This window comes from Galeopterus variegatus, unplaced genomic scaffold, assembly GCF_000696425.1.
Source record: "Galeopterus variegatus unplaced genomic scaffold, G_variegatus-3.0.2 Scaffold4737, whole genome shotgun sequence".
Lineage (NCBI taxonomy): Eukaryota > Metazoa > Chordata > Mammalia > Dermoptera > Cynocephalidae > Galeopterus > Galeopterus variegatus.
In genome coordinates this window covers 26809-45965 of record NW_007730848.1, presented here as the reverse complement: position 1 = coordinate 45965, position 19157 = coordinate 26809, and the positions used below count along the sequence as shown (strand labels likewise).

At 37.4% G+C, this 19157-nt stretch overlaps 1 protein-coding gene across 1 annotated transcript in view; it reads right to left on the bottom strand.

Moving 5' to 3' along the window:
• LOC103603673 (serine/threonine-protein kinase 3-like) overlaps nt 1-19157 on the bottom strand; it is a 125674-nt gene that overhangs the window by 105490 nt on the left and 1027 nt on the right. The gene's annotated exons all lie outside the window — the stretch shown is intronic.

Genomic DNA, 19157 nt, shown 5'->3' with positions numbered 1-19157 from the left:
CTCTGGGAAGTTTGCCATAATAACCTCCTTTCCTCTATCACCATCCCATCCACCCATGCAAACACACAAACACACACACACACACACACACACACACAGAGAGAGCGAGAGCGAACTAATCCCACTGTCTACTGTGGACCCACAGCATGTGGCACCTGCCACTATTTTACCACTTAGCACATTAAGTCATTATTCTTTTTAATATTTATGTATTGCATGAGATTAACTCTAGAGCTAGAATGTGAATTCCAAGAATTCTTATGCAGCATCATATTTCCAATAAGTACCTAACACAGAACCTCACACACTACGGTTTAAATAACTTACATCCAATAAATAAATAAACAAATAAGAAAACAAATTTGTAACTACTGGAGAATTAAAGGAACTTCAAAATGCCTGTCACTTACACAATGCCCTGAAGGGAAAAAAAAACTTCTTCCTGTATAAACTGTTATGGCTCACAAGGTGTCGCTTCAAATTAAAACAGCTTTACCACCCCGGCAATAAAAAGTATTTCTGTATGGCCAGAAGTTGAGGCAGAGGACAAAAGCATCCATCCAAGGGCTGAAATGGCCAATGGAGATGTTACAAATTTCATGGTTTCAAAATGGCCCAATTAGCGCTTATTCTTTCTGAAATCTAAGGTTAGGTGAACAAAGAACAAAGGTCACTGGAACTCAACTCATTTTTCCAAGTGACTCTAAGCTGCTAGTCCCCATGTTAATGGAGCCTGTTACATAACTCAATATTAGAAACACTGGAGCTCAGAGGGAACCAGGCACCTTCCCAGGCTATTCCATGCAAATTTCCCAAGTATCCTCACAGTAAAAGTCCCATACCAAATATATTCAGTGAACCTCTTTCCCTTGCGGTCTTAAAGGACCTAAGTAACAGAGTAATTGATACAGGAAACGAAGCAGAGGAAAGAATCACACACCAAATGCAAACTGGGAAAACAACGACAACACTAATTAGTAAAGGTCAGATGGAAGGCAAGGATTAAGTTTTTAACATAATGTTTTTAAGGAGACAGCAAAGTAGTCAAATGTTATTTAGGAGACTGAGTACAAAACTTTCAAGTATCGAAAGTATTTGTGGGTCATTTCAATCAAAGTTGAAGCCATGAGAGTAGATAAACTCACCTAGGAAATAACTGCGTAAAAAAAGAGGTGGAAAAGATAGTAAACGGAAAATGAGAGGTCACCATCAATTGTGACTTGGGAGCATGCAAAGCAGCAGAGAAACAGAGGCAAAAGGAGAATCAGAAAGCCAGAGAAAGAGAAAGCTTCAAGAAACAGAGATAAGAGGGGTATAAGAAGAAAGAAAAAGTTTCTGGTCTTACCAAAAAAAGCAGTTTCATTAGATAAACAAGGCCGGAGCATGTTGGAAAGCTGAAATAGAATACACCCTTGGAAGCAGACTTTTGAAGATTCTAGAATTGGGGGACAAAAATGTGATTACAAGAGTAAAGTCACAGAAGATAAGACAAGAGATACATTCAAAGGTCAGATGAAAGTTAGAAGAAGAAGAAAAGAAATTCTCCTGTGATAAAAGCAAAAATTATGCAGGAATCATAATCGAATGAAATTAAGATGAAAGTATGTAAGGTAGCTCTTCTTCCTACCAGCCACTGTATCTCAATCTTCTCTACAAAGGAGATGAAAGCATCTGTGTGAAATTATATGAAAATATTAGGGTAGGACAGGAAAACAAAGTGCAAATTTAGCAGACCAGAGCTCTGAAGCTAGTCAAGAATTACAGCTCTTTCTGAAAAGTCTGTTAACTCCAAAACACAAGAAACAGCCCAGTCAGTCATAAACGACTTTAGGGTAGAAAAAAAAAAAAAGGACTATATTTAGTCTGCTTCCTTTCTTTTCTCTCTGTTTCCACTCCTGGAATAGTAGTTTGCAAGGTTGTGACTTCTGCTAAGGATGACCCTTTAGATCAGGTAAAGCTCAGAAGAAGTCAGCTAACAGCTTTCTTTTAAACTGTGGTAAAATACACATAACAGTAAGCTTACTATTTTAACTATTTTCAAGTATACAATTCAGTAGCATTAAGTACATTCACGTTATTGTACTACCATCACCACTATCAATCTCCACAACCTTTTCATCATCTGTGATGATATGATATGATAAGAAATATACACTTGGTCTTCATCACAGTCCCTGGCACAGAGATCCTAAAACCCTTGTTATTTCCTGAGTGACAGGGGTGAGAGGACCGTCTTTTGTTATTCACAATAAGCTCCTCAGTTTATGCTAATGATGTGACTCCTGGTGGACCCTTTTATAGCTTCGGGATGGGGGCTGGTTGCCAGAGGAACAGACCAAGTAATTAAAATGTAGGAACATTCAGCCCCAATGCCAGACCCAACCTCAGGGGTTGGGGAGAGACTGAAGATTGAATTAATCACCAGTGGCCAATGATTTAATCAATCATGCTTACGTAATGGAACCTCCATAGAAACCTTAAGTGATGGAGTTCAGTGAGCTTATGGGTCAGTGGACACATCCACATGCTGAGAGGGTGATGCACCCCAAGTGCATGGGGACATAAGTTCCTGCAATTGGGACCCTTCGGGACCTCCCCATATGTACCTTTTAATCTGCCTGTTCACCTGCATATCCTTTATAATAAACAGGTAACAGTAAGTAGTGTTTCCCTGAGTTCTGTGAACCGTTGTAGCAAATTATTGAACCTGATTTGTTGCCAAGTTGGTCAGAAGTACTAGAGGCCTAGGACTCGCAACTGGTATCTGAAGTGGTGGCAGTCTTGTGGGACTGAGCTCTAAACCTGTGATGCCTGACACTAACTACCTTGAGTTAGTGTCCGAATTGAATTAAATTATAGAACACTCAGTTTGTGCCCAGAGAGTTGCAAAACTGGTTGGTATGGGGGGGAATCCGACACCATTTTTGTCAGAACCATTGTGAGTATAGAAAAAGATTTTTCCTTTTATCATCTCCAACCAAAACTCTGTACCTATTAAACAACTTCCCATCCTCCCTCCTCCCCTGCCCCCAATCCCTGGTAATCACCATTCTACATTCTGTCTGTGCCTATGAATTTGACTATGCCAGCAGAATCATATTATGAGTATTTGTCCTTTTGTGTCTAGACTATTTCACTTATCATAGTGTTTTCAAGGTTCATCCATGTTGTAACATGTATCAGAATTTCATTCCTTTTTAAGGATGAGTAATTTTCCATTTTTACGTTTATACCACATTTTGTTTATCCAGTCATCTATTGATGGACACTTGGGTTGTTTCCACCTTTTGGTTATTGTACAAAATGTTGCTATGAACACAGGTATATAAATATCTCTTTAAGTTTCTGCTTTCAATTCTTTTGGGTACATACCCAGAAGTGGAATTACTAGATCATAGGTAATCTATTTTTAATTTTTTAAGGAACTGCCATACTGTTTTCCACACTGCCTGCACTATTTCACATTCCTACCAGCAACACACAGACTTCCAGTTGCTCCACATCCTTGTCAACACTTATTATTTTCTTTGTTTTGGTTTTTTACAGTAGCCATCCTAAAAAGTATATATCTTATTGTGGTTTTGATTTCTATTTTCCTAATGATTAGTGATGATGAGCATCTTTTCATGTGCTTATTGCCCATTCATGTCTCCTTTGGAGAACTGTCCATTCAAGTCCTTTGCCCTTTTTGTTTGGGTTGTTTGTTCTGACTAAAGGCTTAAAAGAGAGATACAAAGGAAGGCTTTCTATACAGCCATATCTAGCTCCCTAAACAAGAATAATTGTGATGCCCTCTAGATCTCTTAGGAAACTAATCATGGAGAAGAAGTCCTAGCCAGAGTGCAAACCTAGCAAAAGAGAAAAAACTTAACTCTATGAGAACAGAGATTTCTTCTTCATAAAGCACCTTCCACCTGATTTCAGCTCTGCAACTGTCAACATCTTTTTTTTCTTCTGGCAGATTTCCCTATCACTAAAGCACAGGCTTTACTCACCACATTGTTGGCAGCTGTATCACTAAACAGTAGCTATTTGGTAAGTAAAAATTGCTATTATTGCTAAGTTCTAGGCACTATGCTTCATCTCATATGTGATATCATTTAAAATTAAGTACCACTCCTCAACCCTAGAAGTTTCATCTTGAATACTCTTAGAAAAGTCATATCTTTAAAACACATGAAAGGTTTTCATCTTTTAGTCCTTCAACATAAAATTATTAAACAATGCTAAAAGTCACAAAGTTAGCCTTAAATATCGAGTGCTTTTTAAATTACACAATGATGAATCTGACCTTGAATCCACAAAATCAAACATCTTTTCTACTACCACAGGAAGTACATTTTATATCTTAAACTAATAAAATTTAAGGATCTTTTTTTTCCCTACTCCCTTTCACTTTAAAAAGCTAAATATTTAGTAAATGTTTAGCTTTAAAGTAATAAAACTGATTTTCTTTTTTAAAAAATTCAACTAGAACATATGTATCTAAGTGAAAGTCGTCCTTTTTATTTTATTTTTATTTTTTGTCTTTTGTCTTTTTCCATGTCCGGCAACGGATCGCAACCCTCAGTGTTGCCCCCATACCGGACCGGGGACCGGCAACGGGATTGCAACCCTCGGTGTTGCTCCTGCGCCTCGCTCAGCCAGTGAGCGGGAACCGGTCTGTATGTGGGATCCGAACCCTCAGGCGGGAGCGCCGCTGTGCTTCCCAAGCGGCGCACTATCCAGTGCGCCACCGGGCCGGCCCAAAAGTCGTTTGCTCCCGTGCCTCGCTCAGCCAGTGAGCGGGAACCGGTCTGTATGTGGGATCCGAACCCTCAGGCGGGAGCGCCGCTGTGCTTCCCAAGCGGCGCACTATCCAGTGCGCCACCGGGCCGGCCCAAAAGTCGTCCTTTTTATATCCTTACAAAGTTACGTGTTTCTTCAAAAGATGCTGACTATGCCAGACACATTTTTAGAACACTTTGGAAACTGTCTTCAGAGACAAATACCTTGTAATCAGTATTTCATTTAATCATCAAAAAACCTACAGAGAAGGTACTACTATTACCTCTATTTTACAAGTGAGTACATTGAGACTTAGAGAAGTTCAGTAAAACTTGCCCCACTGCACTGCAGTAAACAGCAGAGCTGAGATTAGAACCAAGGTCTATCTGACTCTAAAGCAAAGGCTCTTAATCACTTCACTTAATTAGTATCCCTGTTTTAATAGTAAAATAGATGCATTTTGAGGACCTCATAGTGTACTTACTTTAATAAAACGGTATTAAATTTACGGGGGGTTAGTTAATTATTGGCACTATAATGAACTAAAACTCCCTATGAAAACAAATGCTCTGCAATAGATAAAGAATTTTTTTAACTAAATGAAAGTCTTGTTTTTCAACGCTATCATACCATTTGCTCTCAGATTGGGCTCTTTGCCCAAAAGTACTAAAATTATAATTTCCTGGCAAAGAGCTTTAAAGGAAAAGAAGCTTAGATTTTCTCTTCTCTTACCCTTGGACTCTTATTTTTATTTTCTAAGAAGTTTTTCCACTTACCATAAACTGAAAGTGATCTGATTTCTTTCAATTTCTTGTAACAAACCTATATGAAGTTAACAAAAACTGCAAAATACTCACTAGCCTTAAAGACATGTCACTGCATTCACTTTCTTAATAACTAATTTTTCAAAAAATAAAAATCCCAAAGATGTAGACAATTAATCTGAAAATGGTCCAACATATTCATGTCCTACTAAAATAAAAATTAAAGATAATTTTATAAGAAACATGCAGACCCATAAGGCTCATTTAGTTTTAATCGAGTGTATTATAAAGATTTTTAAATATTTAACAACCATATCTAGATATAAGAACTAAAAAAGAAAAGAATTTTTAATTAATGTTAAAAAAAAAAGACAATACTTTTTATATGAAATTTACCAAGGTCTACACACCAGCCTGTCATATAGAAATATCCACCATGCCAAACACAGTATGTACACTTAAAAACTGGATTTACTCACATATTTTCTTCCTCTTTTATATCCCTAAAACTCAAACTTTGAAGATAAAATATGTGGATTTAGTATCTATACTCTCACAACTCCCTGCCTCATCCCCAGCAGAATACTACCGTTGATTGCAATAATCCAAAACTTCAAGGAAGGTTTAAACTCTGACAATATTAAAACATTTGTATCATTCAATGAGCTCCATTCTCTAACTTCTGCTTAATTTTCACAGGCTTTCATGAATACAGATGGGGGGGTTGTGAAGGTAGTGGCTGTTTTCAGCTGTCTACACAGATGGATGCTATTTTGCTTGATTTCTCAGTGCTATTTGATTACACAGCAACAGCACATATGAAGTCATTTCTCGGTATTTCATTGTTCTTCTTTGTAAACAGATTAAGGGGAGGAGACTGAGAAACCATTCATGATTTGGGTGCTTTGTGAAAATAATTTTTGGCTTTCTAAATTGGGGTTCTTTTTACCTGTTTGATTTTGGTTTTTAGAAGTGAAAATAAAAATTTTAAATCCTAGCTGTATCTGATAGAAAAAAAAAATCATTATAAAATAGACAAATCACCTAAATAACTCACCCATAAAAATTTAAAATAAACTACTGCTAACGAAATGTTACTGTATTTGTACAGGTATAAATACCCTCTGAAACTCCAACAGCTTTGGAAATACCAAGAATCCTTAAAACCTAAGTAATGCTCCAAAATGACAGAATTTTTTTTTTAACTTGAGAATTCTGTGGGCTTTTTAAAGTAAAATCCTGATGCCAAAAAATTGACTATTTTCATACTAAATTTTAGTAACTTAGAAAAGTTTTGCATAAGTTTTCCTTTTTCAGTTCATAACAGTGTTCTTCTCAGCCAAAAGACTATTTTCAAGATGTAACTATGAACCTAGAAGAGAAAAAGCCTCTGGTAAACAAAAATTGACACACAAAGAGCATGTACTTTACTTTGAGGGGCATGAGCTACTGTCAAATCAGATAATTATTTTAAGCAGCAGTTTAGAGAAGGACATAGCAATGAGAAAAGAAAGGTAAAAGTAAATGCAAAAGGCAAGACTGGGGGTGTCCGGAGACAGCTACATGTAGCAACAAAACACACCAAAACCTACAACTCACAAAAAAAAATAATATTAAGTAATCAAGAAAGCAAATGATTAGTCTCAGAAGACTGGGTCATGTGTTTTCACTTTGGAATGACTTCCATCAGAACTGGTTGGATTTGATCAGTTTTTTAAAATTTTATTTAAAATTTAAAAAAATTTTTTAATTTATTAATATACAGTGTAGTTGATTTTCAAGTCCATTTACCACTTCCTCCTTCCTCCCCTCACTATCCCCCCATCAGTCAGTTTTTTTTTTTTTCCTTTTTGTCTTTTTCGTGACTGGTAACGGGATCGCAACCCTTGGTGTCACGTCCGCACCGCGCTCAACCAGTGAGCGGACTGGTCTCTATATGGGATCCGAACCCTCGGCGGGAGCGCTGCCGCGCTCCCAAGCAGCGCACTGTAGCAGTGAGCCACCGGGCCGGCCCCTTCCTTTTTTTTTTATTTTTGGAAATGTATTTTCTTTTTTAATGTTTAACGTACAATGCTGAAAGTGGCTCACCTCCTTTATTATGAAAATCCATTCATGTGATACACCACACTTCCCAGTGATGCTAAATATCTTTAAAGGTATCACTATATTACTATTTTGGCAGGCTCATTCATATCACATGAGTTTTTTATAACATTTATTAAAACTGACTGATGGGGCCGGCCCGGTGGTGCAATCGGTAGAGTGCGGCGCTTGGGAGCACGGCGGCGCTCCCGCCGAGGGTTCGGATCCCATATAGAGACCAGTCCGCTCACTGGTTGAGCGCGGTGCGGACGTGACACCAAGGGTTGCGATCCCGTTACCAGTCACGAAAAAGACAAAAAGGAAAAAAAAAAAAACTGACTGATGGGGGGATAGTGAGGGGAGGAAGGAGGAAGTGGTAAATGGACTTGAAAATCAACTACACTGTATATTAATAAATTAAAAAATTTTTTTAAATTTTAAATAAAATTTTAAAAAACTGATCAAATGCTGAAGTCATTAAAGGGAAAAAAATCCTTTTTTTCTCCCTCATTGGCCTTGTGTTTGAATTCTCTTCTTTAAAAAAAAAGAAAGAAAATATACAATGAGAATCCAGTGCATAGATAGAAAACTCAGTCTGCCAGGAAAAGAAAACCATCAAAATACTTTCTTCTCAAGTGTTAAGTTAGTAGATTTATTTTTATTTTCCACTGTAATTTTATGGAATTCCATTGCTTAATTTGACTCTTGTTTCTTATAACTCTTAGGAATTATATTATCTATAAATTTTATTCAGAGCAATCATTTCTCTCCAATTTCTTTGTACAATCCATATTTCACTGGTTATCTTAAAATTTTCAATGGCTGATCATTGGAAAATGGTTACTGGTTGCTATTTGATTGCAAAACAACAGACTAATTCACATACCAACTTACAGGTACAACCTAATGTCTTTTATACATATGTACTTATACTAAAACTAGTTCTTTCTAAAGTTATGTGACACAATGACAAACACAAATTGCCAACTGTGTTAATGAGATAAATAACACATTTTATTCAAAGCACAGTAAAACTTAAAAGGGCTAATATCAAAACTAGAAAGGAATAACATGACATTTAATAGCTGGATTTCATTTTGCAATTCATCATACTATAGTCAGGGTTGGATTTATAAAGCAGCCTTAAGTTGCCTTTGACATTGTTTGTACATCAATATTTTTATGTACACGAAATAAAGCAGACTAAAAGTTCTACCTAAAAAAAAAAATAAGGCCTAAAATCTGATCTTATCAATAATGTTGTTATTTGTCTTGGATTCTTTCATCTTTCTATATTTTTTTCATTTAAGAAAAAGAATACACTAGGTCACTTGAAACATTTAGAAGTGAGAAAGAAGTGAAGCTGGATATTAGGATAATAGTGGGTCAAAGGGCAACCAGAGTAACTAGGGAGAACATGAATATAAAAATCTCCTTTAAATAATACCACATAATTTGAGTCTACATACGCCAAATTTCTGACTCAAACTTAGAAAATAAATGTGTGGTAAAGATATTACCCAGAAAAGAGCTCAAAACTTCCAGTTCCATCATATTTTTTGACAGAATATCCCACAGTTTGAAAGAATGAATCAGTTATCTATGAATAAAATGCTATTGAAAATAACAGAATATTAGCACACAGTTTAGTGTCTTGAAAAACCATTTCTCACTAAAAGAAACCAGGGCTTCTTGGAGAAACGGTTGATTCCAGATATGGGACAGGAAATGTACAAGATGAGCCCCGAATATCTTATCACAGCAGACAGCAAGTAAGCTATCAATGACCACTAAGGTCATGTTGTCTCCTGAAGAGACTCCCACTAACCAAAAATGGGACAACTTGAGCTTCAATGACAGTAGCTGCAATGGATTAAAATCCATCAAATATGTTTAAATCCATCAGTTCATAATGGCATTTAAAACAAAAAAAGAACTGGTCCCCCTTGGAGGAAATAGGTGACTAATTCATTATCCTGAAAACTGGTAAATTAAGGGGAAGAATCAAGCATTTATCCTACCTTTTCTATATAAACAATACCATTGAGTAGCCAAACAGAAGATGAGGGGAGGTGACTATTTATAAAAACATTCCAACTAATAAATGAAAACAAAATGATGTACTTAGAATTTCACCATTTTGCAACACCCAATGAATTAACAGAAACAAGCACTAACCATCAACAGCTACTAATATCACAAAAAAAGAAAGACAATTAGACATTAAGAGATTCCTAAAGTCTTGCCAAACCCCACTCTATAACGATGCCTAAGGGATCAAAGTTGAGTCTGATCCATCTCTGGATCCAGCTGCCCATTTGCAGGAAACACAGAGGACAAAGGAACATGCTCAACAGCACACTGAGCAAGCAATCAGCAAAATCCAGACAGTGGGAAACTACATTCAAACAGCCTGGGTCTTCAACAGGGAAAAGAAAAGAAAGGAATGGAGGACTAACCTAAAGATTAAACACGACAATTCATAACAAAACTACTTCGAATCAGCAAGACTAACCTAGAGTATTTAGCAACGCACATTTAGGTTACTACCATAAAAGCAAGGATAATGGTACTTAAGGAGAAAGGTCACTCTGATTGCAAGAGAGCACTCAGAAGGTTCTATTTGTTCTATTTCTTAACCCGAATGGTGATTACAAAGGTGTCTGCTTTATAATAATTCACTAAGCCACACATTTGTTTTGTACTATGTTTTATTTTGCAATAAAAAGATTTCTTTAAAAAAAAAATATCAGGTTACCAGCACATCCAAATATTTCAACACCTAACAAAGACTAGGTATGTTTCCCATTCTCTACTCTAACCTGCTGGTGAAAACAACAGGTTAAAAAAAGAAGTCAGTACCCATCATTTCCTCCCTATCCACTTCCTCTTCTAAGGGAACCACGTAAGATCACATTTTGGGCCATGAGATTCACTTTCCTGGGAGTGTGGAATTCTAAGAAAGAGACTATATATACTCAAACCTGTTCCTCTCCCAGTATTCCCTCATCCTCCAAGTTGCTCAAACCCAAAACATAGGAGATAGGATTGATTCTTCTTTCTTCTTCATTCTCCACATCTAGTCTATCCATAAGCCCTTCATTTCTAACTCCAAAATATAACTTAAGCCTGTCCGCTTCTCTCCATCTCCACTGACTCCACCATCTCTAACCACGAATTATTGCAACAGCCTCTTTTTCTCTGCTTTTATTCTTAACGCTCTACTGTTTACTCTACCTAAAGCAACCAGAATGATCTTTTAAAAACATAATTGCTTAAAATCCTGCTTAAAAATCATTTAATGACAGCCCAGAGCACTGTGACTCAAATCCAAATTCCTTTCCATGGCCTGCTTCACTGAATCCCTGCCCATCTCTATGACCTCATCTTTACTCACTTTCTCCCATTCTGCAATCAGCCACAATGGCCTCATTTCAATTCCTCCCACACACTAAGCTCTTTCTCACTTCCAGGCCTTCTTGCAGCTTTTCCCTCTGCGTGGAATACTCTTCTGCTATTCACATGGATAATTTCTAAATGTCATGCTGAAGCTTAAATATCACCTTCTTAGAGAAGCCTCCTCCAACTGCCCTATTAAGCAGAGTCCACCACTTTTCTCTATCAGTACATGCTACTTCTATTTTTCATAGCTCAAGGTCAAATAGAGTGTATGTTTTATGAGGGCAAAGATCTCATATGTTCCATTTACCATGTACAAAAGCATCAGGAATCTGGTAGACAGTCCATTAATAATTATCGAATGTATGAATGAGTAAATGAATGAAATACAGGCTTATAGCCAATTTCTGCCATGAACAGTGACAAGTAAAGAAAGTTTTCAGAAAAGACAGAATGGCTCAACCCAACAGAGAAAGGAGACTATGCGGCTCCCGAGAGAGTGTCAAGGAAATTAGCTGCCTATTATCTTCAGTTTATGCTTTCCTCAAATATATAAAAAATTCACCTAAATTACAAAAGAAGTTTAATTGGCATTCCAATTGTAGGACTCTTTAACCAAAAATCCTAAAAATGAAAAGACCTACTACACAGAGAAGCATATTCTATATATTGAATCTACCCCATCCTTGGAATCACACATGCTCAACAATTTCCCCAATTATATAAATATGCACGTGTGTATCAAGATACTGAGATAGATATACAGGGGTACTTCAAAAAGTTCATGGAAAAGCAGAATTAAAAGATAATACAAATCTCTCCAAGAACTTTTTGAAGTTCTAGATGTAGATATAGATATATATCTATCTATATATAGATGTAGATATAGATATATATCAAGATAGCTGGAAACATCTGAAAAATTTACTCAATTTACCTCTTTACTAAGATGTCTAGTATCATCTATATTTACAGACTATTTCAGAACCCAGTACACAATACTAACACACTAATTAATTGTCATTAATGTTAACAGTTTTCTGTAATTCTCATTTTACTATGAAGTCATTTTTCAAGATATAGCCTTCGATGTACTTTCAGAAATTCAAGGTAATCTGCACTTTAATATCTACAGCATATAAAAAATGAACTTATTTTTTTAATATTCATATATATGTTTACATATTTGCCACTTTCATTCATTCAACTTGAGACTTTATGTAGAAAAAAACAGCTGTAACAAGACATTTCAAATATAGACTCTTTGTTCTAAGAGCTAAAAGATTCTTGAAATTAGAATAACCCAAAGTACATAGCAATTCAAATAAAATCACAACAAAAAAGCAGCTTGAGATAAAGCTAAAAAAAAGTTTCTATCAGATAGCATAAATTTTCTCTTTGGGAGAAAAATGTAAAGACCTTTGGTAGTTAGGGTGGAGCTGATACAGAGTCAGAAACTGAGGTCATCATAATTGTAGTTAGTTAGATGTTTCCAGTGCACAGGGTCAGTCTACACCAGAAGGCAAATGAGCCTTTGCCTCACAGCAACCTTTATATATTACATTTTCCTTTGTTAACTCTGTCAGACATCACAGATAATCATTCTGCATTTTCCCACACTTTCATAGGGACATATATAAAGTGTTCTAAATATAGTAGTTTTAAAATATTAGTTTCTTCTCTTTCCTTCACCTCTTCACTTTCTAGAATCTTACAGAATATCTCTATTGTATGTATAGGTTGTTACAGTAACACCACTCTGGATTCCTTCGGCAGTACCATCATCACTTTTAAGTAATAGAATGGAGATGAAAATGAAGTCAGCTTTCTGACTGTCACTAACGGATACACCAACAATATGTTTTCAAACTACAGATAATAACCTATTAGTGGGTCATGAAAATAATTTGGTAGATCATGACCAGCATTTTTCTAATGAAATAGAACATAGAAAAATATCAGAAAACATCACAAGTAGTACATTTCATAAAACTTCTGTTTTGGTCTTATATATATATATATATGTGGATCTGAACTGAGTGTCAGTAACAATGTTAAAAAATAAAAAAAATTTTGAAAGCCACTAATATATGACGGCCTGAGGTGACAGTACCTCTAAGTCAACACAGACTTCTCTGAAACCAGAAAAATGAAATTCTTCACAAATTCTAAGCACTTATTTTTCCTTTGCAATCCAAACAAGAAGTGTCCGATTTAAACCTTTTATTATTAAAACTTTACTGATATACATTTCTGGAATGAGCACTCAGATTACTTCAAAAAGCAAATTTCAACCTAGCTTGTGTTTCATATACTGTATATTTACCTTTTTCTTTACATTTCTAACAAATTCTTCGATAGTAGTATATTCCACCTCTCAGCCCCTTAAAGAACAACGGATAAATTAATCATTGCTTAGACTCAACTACAGATGGGGTTTCTCTATTGCCTTAATCTGCAACTAAATTCTGCTCACCAGGAACTGCCACAGATTTCATTGTCATCCTCCCTCTCTCCAAGAAGGAAGAGCCAATTGACTCTTCCCATCTCCAGGGCCTAAACCAATTCTAATGAAGTTGATGTCACCCTAACTCAGTCAAGAAAAGCCAAAGGGAAGGCGGCATATGCTTTAGGGATCAAGTTGTTAATTCAAAGAGATGCTCCAGTTTGGTGGGTTCTTTTCCCTTTGGACTACTCTGAACATTGTGTCCACTTGCCTGCCTCTAAAATTGGAAACTTCCCCTAGGGCCTCTTCCCTGAGTCAGCTGTCTCTTGTTCTTTTAACAGTTCTTAGAGGGAACACTTACTCTATTTTACGGAATGAAGTGTTGCCCAATTCTAATATCTCAGTAAAGCCAATTGAAATCTTTAAACAAAGAGGAAAAAAAAAAGGCGGGGAGAGGGAGGAAAATAAAAGAATTCTTAGGGCCGGCCCCATGACACACTCGGGAGAGTGCAGCGCTGGGAGTGCAGCGACGCTCCCGCCGCGGTTCGGATCCTATATAGGAATGGCCGGTGCGCTCACTGGCTGAGCACGGTGTGGGCGACACCACACCAAGGGTTGTGATCCCCTTACCGGTCACGAAAAAGACAAAAAAAAAAAAAGAATTCTTAGAGTTCATCTACTCAAAGACAACTTCAGCTCTCCACTTAGTGAAACTCTCCGATAACAAGCACACAAGAATTTCACCTTCCAACATCCCAAGGACACATAAATTAGGAATACAGACATAAAATGAAGTCCACACCTCTTCTCATTACAGTGTCTTCAACATATTCCTGATATCCTACTAACTACCTATCTGGCTGTTGCTTTGTCCCACTCAATTCAGCTCCTGAGAGCTGAGGGTTCTCTGTTATCTCCATTCCTAAATCCTGACCTAAGGTCAGGGCTACAGACGCTACAGGCTGATGTGGGCTCTTCATGCTGAGGAATACATGAATACTTTCTACTTTACCCTTTTATATCCTCATCTCTTTACCTCTGCTTTTTCATTCCATAATAACCTATCTTCTTACTTATAATCCTTCCATGCACAGCAACATTTGCCCTTATGAAATGATTATTTTCTTACCTTCACTTTTCATCTGTGTAAATGCACTTTGTAACCCTAACATTTTTACTTTAATCTTCAATTTTACTTCCCCCAAACTACCCTTCACACTATTGAAAAAATAATTTTTTTTCCCACAGAATCTAACTACAGCTTAAACTGAAGAAATTAAGTACACTTCGGCAACTTACTCTCTTATTATTCTTCCAGTGTTTTCACTGTTCCACACCAACTTTTCTTCCAACTACATGTTAATCAATGAATTTTAAATTTTAAATAACTACTAATTCTATAATCTAGTTGAAGAATAAGGCCTATCTGGCAAAGTATCTCTCTACAGCAATGACATTCTGTCCTCTCTTTGACAAGTATTGTACATAACTGCTTACAACCAGAGATCTCATGCTGCCCACCTGTCTATCATAGAGACCCAACTCCCTCCTATGAATTTTCTACTTGGTAAAGAGCCCATGTTCCGGTCACTTCCCTTTCTACCTACCAAACTTTACCTATTCTGTGGTCATTTTTCTCTCCACTAGGGGTTCCCGTACAAAGAAATCTGATAACCTCAAACCTACCAAAATGCTAACAATTAATAACTATTTAATGTCCTTTCAATAAGAACTTGTAAAGACCTCTGTGACAGACCTGCTAAGAAAATCTGGGGAACCTAAAAGCGATTCTGATACTTCACGTCAGTGACATGGGTGACCACATCTATTGCCTATGTTTAAACATAAGCCTTCTGTTGGAGAGACCAAATCAATGAAATGTGAGGGTAACAGGTGCCTTACAGATCATCTAGGACTCTGAGCCATGATTCTGAAACCTGGCTGCACACTGGAATCTCCAACTCACAGAGTAGAAGAATGATACCCAAAGGAGCAAATTTCAAAATCAGGGCCTAATACTCAGGCCTAATACTATGCATGCACGTGTGCATGTGTGCGCAAGCCCGCACGCGTGTGTGTGTGTGAACAACATGCTAAAAATATAAAGACGTGTATGGGAAGGACAAACCTCCAATTCAGGACACTGACTACCCTTTGGGGGATGGAAAGGAAATGCAATTAAGAAGAGATACACATGAGGGCTCCAAATGTATTGGTAATATTTTATTTCTTAAGCTGGGTGGTGATACATGGTATTTATTAAATTAGTCCCTATTATCTTTTCGATGTCTAAAATTTCGTAATAAAAAAGAATAGGAAGATGTCATATAATCAAATACATATCCTATTAGGAATACAGAGAAATATCTCAAGCTACAAATTATTCAGAAAAGACACTTTATGAAGCAGACCTTGAAGGAAGAAGAATAAAACAGATTACAGGCAAAATTACTTTTTAGAAAAGCGTGAACAAAGGCAATGTTGGGAGTACCCACAGCCAACAACCTAAAGAACAATAGGGAAACTTCATGAGGACAGATTCATCTCAGTGAACAGTAACAGAAGGCTGGGACTAAGTGATAGAGGCCTTGGATACAAAGTAGACAAGTGTGCCCTCAATCCAAAAAAAAAAGGATTAGCATGACTGAAGTGATGTTTTAGCAAAATAAATCAAAAGCCACGTGCAGGACGAAGTAAGACAAACTGTGTTCTGTGGAGCATTGGAGATTCTGCAGGATAACAAAAGGGGAAAGGAATAAGGGACTGCGAACCAGGTCCTGGTGTCCTACCCCTACTCCAAACAGAACACTTCTGCTATTAATATGTTTCTGCTGTTAAAATATTTTTGAAAACCATTGAACTAAAGTGCCCAGTTAGAAGGCACTGTTGCAGTTCAAGTGTGAGAGTCATAAAACCCTGGAGGAGGGCAGTAACCTTGGGAATAAAAAGGAGGGAAATATTAACCCACAGACTTTTTAATGGAAAATTTGACAGGATCTAATGACAAACTAGATTGGATAATAAAAGAGTAGACCTACATGAAAAAATAAAAAATTCCAACTGCTCAGCAGCTGCTGGTCAGACAGACTTCAACAGCAGCAACATAAATATGACCATATAAAAGTGTCTGAGCACTAAGGAAGTGCTACTCAAGGCAGAGAAGCAAAATGCATTTTTACAGGGATTAAGAAGAGAACAAGCAAAGGGGACCAGGTGACTGCAGAAAAAGACCACTACATCATGGAATACCAAGAAAGCAAGTTTCAAAAAGAAGCATCACTGTACACACACATGATGAAGGTGCACAGACTTTGCAGCCAATCAGACCCAGAGTTCTGGCACCCTCTCCACTTGACCAAGTTATTTAACTCTCTGAGACTCATTTAATAAGGAAAACATAAATTAACAGCAACTAACATTACTGAACGCATTATAGAGCACTGTGTTAAGTGTTTTACATATGACCTCATTTAATCCCCACAATACGTTTTACAAATGAAGAAATTTAAATTTAGAACTACCAAGTGGCAGGGCCAGAATAACTATTTCTTAGGATGTCTAAATAAAGGGATGCATATATAAATATCCCAGCAAACAGTATGACCTCAAAAATGGTAGCTGTACAGTACTGCCCCCTTATCCATGGGGAATATGTTCCAAAACCCCCACTGAAACCTTGGATAGTACTATGTTTTTTCCTATTCATACACACCTATGATAAAGTTTAATTTATAAGTTAGGCATAGTAAGAGATGAACAATAATTAATAACAAAATAGAACAATTATAACAATACACTGTAATAAAAGTTATGTGAATGTGATGTCTCTCTCCCTCTCAAAATATCCTAATATTTTTGGACCTCAGATGACCACGGGTAACTGAAACCTCAGAAAGTGAAACCTCGGATAACAGGGGGGGCCACTGTATTTTATTTTTAGAAGGTAATGATCCATAGGGGACAAGACTGTCAGTGATTCCTGTCACAGCCTCCAATGTGGCAAACTCTCTTAGTGTCCTCATATATAAAACAGGATTAATGACTGTAATCCAACCTACTTCACGGGGTTGCTGTGAGGATTAAATATTATGAATATAAAAATGCTACCAAAAAAATTTTAAGAGATATTCAGATATAAGGGATTAATACCACATATCCTTTACTCTTCAGAAATGCCTTACTGGATCAAATAAGTCTCTCTGAAGACAGCTAAAAATAAGTTAAATGTGCAACCACTTTGAAAAGTATTAATCACCATGGAATTACCACCCACACCTGCCCCTGACTCCTCTAGGCTCTCTAATGTTTCTGCAAGGGCAGGGATTCTCACACCTGTGATGAAACTCTGATAACTTACAGTAGAGCTAATCAATAGAGAGGTTCTACTTCAGTTCAGAGTTGTTCAAGTTGACCTATGGCATTATCTCAGTGGTGCCCCCTTACAATCCTTCCAAATGGAAAAGAAAAAAAAAGTCCCCAAAATTTTTCTGTAGTATTTTTTTTTTTTTTTTTTTTGTCTTTTTCCGTGTCCGGCCACGGATCGCAACCCTCAGTGTTGCCCCCGTACCGGACCGGGGACCGGCAACGGGATCGCAACCCTCGGTGTTGCTCCCGCGACTCGCTCAGCCAGTGAGCGGGAACCGGTCTGTATGTGGGATCCGAACCCTCGGGCGGGAGCGCCGCCGCGCTTCCCAAGCGGCGCACTATCCAGTGCGCCACCGGGCCGGCCCGTTTTTCTGTAGTATTAAAACTGGGTGCCCAGTAAGAACCTATCAACTGACTTGCTTCAAGGGCTCTGACTGACAGCAGGTCCCTTTTGGAAACTTCCTCACAACCTCCTTTTTTCACCTGGACAGATGGTTTCCAGACCTCAAGGCTCACATGTCTAGTCACACAATTCACAATAGCTCCCAAGATTCCTACCTCTTTAATTATTCCACGTTCTTGAATACAACAAGATCTCACCTAAAGATCTCTAGATATCAAAGCATATGAACTCTTTAATCTTCACAACAGTACTGTCTGAGAGAAAGATTAGTATCTTTATTTAATTAATTAAAAATGAAAGACTGAGGTCAAATGTTTTATCAAACAATTAGTTGATTCATTCTTGGGCAGAAAATGCGCATTATAAACTTTTATCAATGGACAACCTTGATTTAGTTTCCTAAGATAATTGCAAATATTAGTTCAAACACATCTATTCTGTATACATCCATTTCCAATATGTCAAAGATTAAATATAAACTAACAATAAATACCAAACCAAAGCATCACTATTTTTACATGCAAAACTATAAGGGTGAGAGGGTCTAATTTAAGATCCCTACTGTCTTGCATCCATAAATACTTTTGAACTTGAGGGGGGAAAGGAACACCTGTCAGTGCAGCATACGCACAAGTTCTACAGACTGTGTAGCTATTAATATTTAATTCCTTAAACTGTAAATAAACAACCCGCCGCCCCCCCCCCAAAAAAAGGCAATATTATGAAGAACGCTTGATAAGAAAACCTACGCGGTCGTAAGACGACCAATAATTCCCTAGTTTTAGGTCGCCCGAGCTTCGTGAACTTGCCACAAGAGAAAACCCTCCCCGCCCCTGGAGGTCGGGCCGCGGGGAGCCGGCGCTGCCCACCCAGCTCTCCGCGCGCGCCAGGCCCGGCCAGCCGCAGGACGGCGAGGCTCAGGCTCGCCTCA